This window comes from Anneissia japonica, unplaced genomic scaffold (assembly GCF_011630105.1).
Source record: "Anneissia japonica isolate Jap-2015-1 unplaced genomic scaffold, ASM1163010v1 scaffold288208_len475333_cov186, whole genome shotgun sequence".
In the NCBI taxonomy this organism is placed as follows: Eukaryota; Metazoa; Echinodermata; class Crinoidea; order Comatulida; family Comatulidae; genus Anneissia; species Anneissia japonica.
In genome coordinates this window covers 322,601-329,169 of record NW_022728199.1, presented here as the reverse complement: position 1 = coordinate 329,169, position 6,569 = coordinate 322,601, and the positions used below count along the sequence as shown (strand labels likewise).

Here is a 6,569-nt window from a genome sequence, read left to right as displayed (position 1 = left end):
ATATATATATATATATATATATATGTATGTATATACAGGTGTGTATATATATATATATTAATAATAATAATAGAAACCATTAATATTAATATAGGCATATAAAATTTACATACTTTACCACAAACCCTATATTTTAGGTCTGTGGCTTTACCAAGCCGATTGTACAGTTAGATTCAGTCCTAAGATTAATTGCTTTTTGGAAAACACATTTTGACCGTTCATGAATCATTCGTCACTTTATGCCATCAATGGGCTAATCCCGGTCCATCTGGGTCTCTCGTCATTATTGTTGCCAGCTAATATTCGTTACGGGCAACACCTTAAGCCCCATGGGTGCAGAACAAGCGGATGCTGGCTCTCCTTTAATATCATTTGTTGTTCTTCGACGATTTTTTTTTTGTGTGAAATTACTGGAAAAAGTCCAAGGAAATCGACCATTGCTTTGTAACAGGTGTTATGGACTCATTAAACAACGGCTGTATGGAAGACAACTACATCCGTCAACAGCATGTTGACGGTATAAGATCTGAAACATAACGTCACATAAGAGTACTCTGCGCATGCGAGTGTATGCGCAGGACGCGCATACACTCGCTTGTATATTTCAGGAACGGATTCCGTAAAATATTTATGTTAAAATTACTTCTGTGTTCATTATAATTTTGTCTAAAGATTTACTGGTTCGACTATAAAGCTAAGTAAAACTGAAAAATACTCAGATTTTTTATTCATTTTTCGAATAGTTAACCCTCTTTAACCCTAAAATGACTTAGTTTATTATAATCCTTAATCATTTATTAATTAATATCTGTTAAAATTAGCATTGGCGAATTTTGGCCAATTTATGAAAATTGAAGTTGAAATATACTATACTTTTATAGGTCATGTAAATGTTCCATTAAATTCGAAACTTTTCTTGGTGGGAAATATTAATATGTTTGATATTTTATGAGAGATAAATGTATCAGCTTCAAAACAGAAAAGATTGCGCAGCCATAGTGATTGACAGTATGTAGTGCGCATTGAGAAAAGGAGGTGGTCTCCATTTCGTCATGTTCAATTTTTTGGTCAATTATGCCTGCTGAAAATTTGATGGCGGGGAACACATGGGACTTCAAAGGCATCGCGCAAGTGGTCTTTACGCGCTGCGGCAACTTTGATCTTGGTTCATTTGCATAGCGCTGCGTGCGCGTAGATTTGCCGAGTGATCTTCTCAATAATCTAACACACACACACACACACACACACACTCATCACTAATAAGGAGAATGACGTCACGCATGTATCGACATTTCTATTGGCTTATCATGACGTCATATTATATACGTACCTTTAGCAATCGGAAGTTCCGATACGGTATCGTATCTCTAGCCACGTCGAAATAACTATGGTATGTATTATCAATTGTATTTCCTTATAAAATGTATACTTGATCATGAGAAATTATAATAATCAATCAGTAACACCCTTTGTTCATTAACTCCAATTCTGTAGCATAATAGACATTTATTTACGTACCAAACTATAGATATTTACAAACATCTTTGAAAATATGCAATTCATGGAGGCTGCCATCTTGGATTAGGCCTACGCCGAGAGTGGGGAAGTCGTAGCAGTGCTTATGATAAGCTAGCTTGGCAGCTACTGTAGGCCTAGGTAGAGGTCCACAGAAGGCCTACAGTACCTACAATTCTATGAAATTGTATTATGAAAATACATTTTGAAATAAAAATTAACAAAACTTGGTATTTCAACATTAACAAATTATTGAAATTGGGTAGGGCTAGGCTAGGCCTAAGCTAGCTAGGCCTAGGCCCTAGAAACAAAAAAAAATGAAATGTCCCAAATATTTTTTTATTTATTTTTAATAGAAAGACATAACTGAATGAAGCATTTTAAAACAAAAATTATGTAAATCGGACCAATATTAGTGGAGATATTGCTATTTTAAATATGTTTTTTTGCTGGAGTTGATTCCAAGCAATTGTTTTTATTATTATACAAGAAGTGTGTCCCTTACATAAGTTACAGTATAATTATGTAGCATTTTAGGCCATGTTAAAATAATACATTGACAATTACTAACGATTATAATTTAGTATATATATTTATATTAGATTTAATAATTTTTATCAACTTATAGATTCTACGTATAATAAATCGCATAACTCTAGGCCTAATTGCTGGCCTCAGACAACACGGTGGCCAGCGGGGAAAACATAGTTTACCCCGCGTGTAGCTGCTGCAAATTAACGAGGGCACCCTCTATTCGTACAAGCCGAGCCTAGCTGCAGTATGTGATAAGACAATAGAATTTTATGCTATCTATTTCAATTAATATGCTCAGAAATATTATTTAAAACTTACTTATCTTTATAGTTTAAAAACTGAAGAAAACAAACATTTAAACCAAAAAACTAGCGAAGGTTTCCTTTTATTATTGAAAATCGACGAAACATTGGTTGTACTAAAAAAACTTCTACTAAATCGATTTGGGGCACTATTTTCTATTGCGATGTTTGTATCGCCGATCTATAGCGCCCTCTATCGGTTTTGTATCTAGCTACAGTACCAAAGGGCCGATTCGGACGAGTAAAATTTAACTGGGTACCACCAGCTGAGCGGTCGCGTGCGGCAATTAAATAATGCCCCTGGGTATAGAAAATTCGAAAAACATCTGGCCAAAAAACCCACCTTTTTTACTGGATATTTCAATTACACCTTGCCTCAAGGCGTAATTAATCACTCGTAACAAGGCCCAGGTCACAAGTTGACCCTTCAGAATTGTAAACAACGCCGGGTCAGAGTGCACTGGACAAAAAGAAGCTCGCGACCACGCTGAATGATTCTTCGCATTGTTGCCCAAGCTTTCTTTCCACACTGGTCGTGGTCTTTGTCGTTGCTGTACTTTCTTCATCGAAAAGCTTGGTTTAGATCAAATCCATCGTCGAGAAGCAATATAAAAGTTGTCAGGATAGTTAGGGCGGCTGGGTTAATCATAATTCAGCGTCAATTTGTTAGGATAATCGCAAGGAAATGAGTAAATTGTATAAAAAAGTAAGCAGAAATAGTGTAAATTCGTGTATGAAGTATTGAAATTGCCGCAAAAACATTGCTAATTTGACACGGGGTCATCACTCAGGTCACGAACTATTCAAAATTCAGACCTTGCAAAAGCTTGTAAAATACGTAACTTCCGTCAAAATAATGGGTAAATGGATTGTTATTTTACTCGTCCGAACGACCGTCACATTTAGCCCCGAGGTTATTAGTAGATTACCCATGTAATTGAGTTTACGTCCGAATCCAACCAAAGAGTATAAAACTGCAAAAAGTCCGACTGCCCTTATTTTGTACAGTATACAGGCAATGGAACGTTAAAAGTACTCCCACGAAGGGGCGTCTCCTTCATAAGAACGTAAAAGGTGTTCGTATCAAACGCGTGCCGCGTTTCGAATTCCAGCATAGACACGCAGCACGCGTTTGGTATGAATGCACTTTACGTTCTTTTAAGGGCCACGCCCCTTTTGGGTAGTACTTTTTGAAGAAAGAAGAAAGAATCCCCGGCAGTTGGACCTCTTGCAGTTTTATACTCTTTGACAGTACCTAAGCAGCCTAGGCTAGGGCGGCCCTTGCCTTGGCCTAGCCTGCTGCCTACACTAGTTAGGCCCTAAACTACTAGTAGTAGGCCTATGGCCTAGAGTAGCCCTGACCTAGTAGCGGTAGGCTAGGTAAGGCCTAGAGACCTATCTTGTTTTTGGTGTTAGGCCTTTATTAGTCGGGTAACACTAATGATGTAGGCCTACAGTTGAAATCATTTCTGCCTGTAACCGCTCTTTCAAAGATAGGCCTAGGGCCTATCTAGCCTAGGAAGACAAAAAATTATATCCTTTAATTGACTGCAAATATAGTTTCACATAAATTCAATGGAAAGAACACATTCATGTGAGTAACTACTGTATAGATGATAAAAATAGGTTGAATATTTACAGAGTTTAATGCTAAATTTAATGAAATAAAATTTTTTCCCAATTTATGCACGTTGGCCTATCTTGAATATGTTACCATACACATGCACTGCTTGTACAGCCTACAGTAGCAAAGCCTAGACGCAATGTCTGCTCTCTTTTCACACGTTCTAGTAGGTTACACGATCACACATCACTTATATCACTGCCTAGAGTGGCTTAGACTCTACCTAGCCTAGGGTATTACAAAGGTTCCAAATTCCCGATTCGAGTTGGAGTCCTCCGAATTTACATACTATCTCCTGGTCTCCCGAATTTGTTTAAGTTCTTCTTCCCTTTTTGCTTAAACTTGTTTGTTGCATGATGTAACAAGTTATTTTTGGCAGTAAATCTCTGTGGAATTCGCAAGTCTTCACGCTGTAAATTAACGATACGATCAGCCATCTGGGCGGGTCTCTTTAGGGACAAAAATAGCAAATTATGACAGAAACATAGAGAGTCGTCTTATACGTACGACATACACATTTTATATTTTTTTAATCATGTTCGTTGTATGTGAGAATTGTCCTTAACACATGAATTTACTACTGCAATGAAACTACTAAACGTTAGTGTAAAGGAACGTAAATTTAAATATGGGGAAATAAGATTTTCATGAACATTTTACAAACTCATATTACGATCATGGAGGTGTAAAAATGTTTATATTTATATTTTTATACCTATTTTATATCTGTTTTTATACCTCCATGTTACGATGGTAATATTTGGAAGATTAGTCTTGCATTTGACTCCATTTTAGCCAGTTAGATGCAGTAACAAGACCAGAAAAAGTAGGAATTACGATGATGAAACAGGGCCTAAAAGAATTATTCCATTCTAAAATCTTGTAAAAGTTTTATAACCTTTGTCCAACAGTTTAAAGAAACTACAGGTAAGTACTATTACTTAAAAATTAGTGCAGGGTTTGGGATTAGAAAGTTACTTTGATGGTCAAGTGATGAGGTCATAATTAATCCTTAACATAATCACAGTTTAACAAGGTTTAATCCTATAATTGCTTATTGAATTGAAGCTACAGTACAGAAACCCAGTCTAAACTACGAAATTGTATTTGACAAAACAAGGAGACATGCCTAAATATGGTCATGATCATATATTTTATGTAGGCACATCATTTGATTTTTATATCTACTTTTGTTTTTAACTGAACCACTTTAGAAATCAGTACATTTGTATTGACAGTACATTTCAGAATAAAGAAAATATAAATAAATGACTACATGGACAGTTTTTTGTCAAAGAAGTTATCTGGACAGACCTTCAATTACTTTTGTTTTATTTTTAGAACAAAGTAATCAAGTTGAATGTCTGCTTAAAAATGCTTCACAGTTATTCATCAATCAAAACTTGCAATTATTAAATTATGAATCTTCACAAATGTTGATTAAATTAAAAAATAAAATAAGCATATTATGTAATGCTTAATTTAAAAGATAATTACAGCTTTGATTCAAAAGATTCTACATTCACATGTGACGAGTTATGAAGAAAGGAAAAACATCCATTTTCATATCCTCAATGCGTCATGTCTGACAATGGCCAGTAGGCCGACAATTATTGTTGACCATCCGCAACAATAAGACTTGCCCTGACCCTTTGAGGTGATTATTCAGAGACTATTAAAGAAGGAAACTCGGTGATTCATCTTTTATGTCCATCTTGCTTCCCTCACCTCACTTCCTAATTATCTATCATGGTTAAAATTTGTTTTTAGAAAAAAAATGACCTTCCAATCTTTTAAAAATACTTTACACATAAGAGTGAAATTTTAAAGGATGCATTATTAATTATCTGGCTGTGAACATGAACTTATTTCGGAAAAGTGTATGGTCTTAAATTTGGTAAAAAGAACAATGCCAAAGCTACATTATTATTATCCAAATATTGATGTTGAATACTTGAATAATAATGATAGTGTGTGAACTGCGGTATTCTGGAGAGAATTAGCTTTGTAATACTGGTATTTCATTTAGATAGTTTATATAAAAAAAAGAAAAAACTTATTAAAAATAGGTTTTTAAAGTTTTTTTAGTTTTGTTTACTAGACTAAACAAAATGGAACAAAAGAAAAAAAGAAAGAAAATAGGGGCACATAAAACCTGCAGTGTTTTTTGTAGTAAAATTACTAAACAGAAGATATATCTGGAAAAAGAGATTTGCGAACAACAAGGTGGACCTCTTAGATGTCTCCCAGCGAAAAGTTGCGATTCATTGGTAGTGGCGCTGTTCAAATAGACCTGATAAAATGGTGTGTATCATTAACAAACAGATTAATATTGCTGTTTTAAAAATAGTAAGACTGCAGTGCTCATACCAACAAGGCTTCTAAGCGCTTTACATTATTACCCCCGGTCATTGGATCAATCACGTCAGATACTCAGCTCGCTAGGGAGAATTACATATGTTGCAGCGTTGTAATCAACACATTTTGTGGTTGCGCCTACCAGGTAGCCACTTATACTCCTGGGTGGAAAGAGATAACCATTTAAAATGTCTTGCCCAAAGATGTAAGCGAAATTCCCAGTGAATGATTGAACT

At 35.3% G+C, this 6,569-nt stretch overlaps 1 long non-coding RNA gene across 1 annotated transcript in view; it reads left to right on the top strand.

The window, feature by feature from the left end:
• Positions 1–1,330: 1,330 nt before the first annotated feature.
• Positions 1,331–6,569, top strand: part of LOC117114039 — a 32,683-nt gene continuing 27,444 nt past the window's right edge. The window contains exon 1 of the long non-coding RNA XR_004446288.1: positions 1,331–1,390. This is a non-coding gene — a long non-coding RNA (uncharacterized LOC117114039). The remainder of the gene's footprint in view (positions 1,391–6,569) is intronic.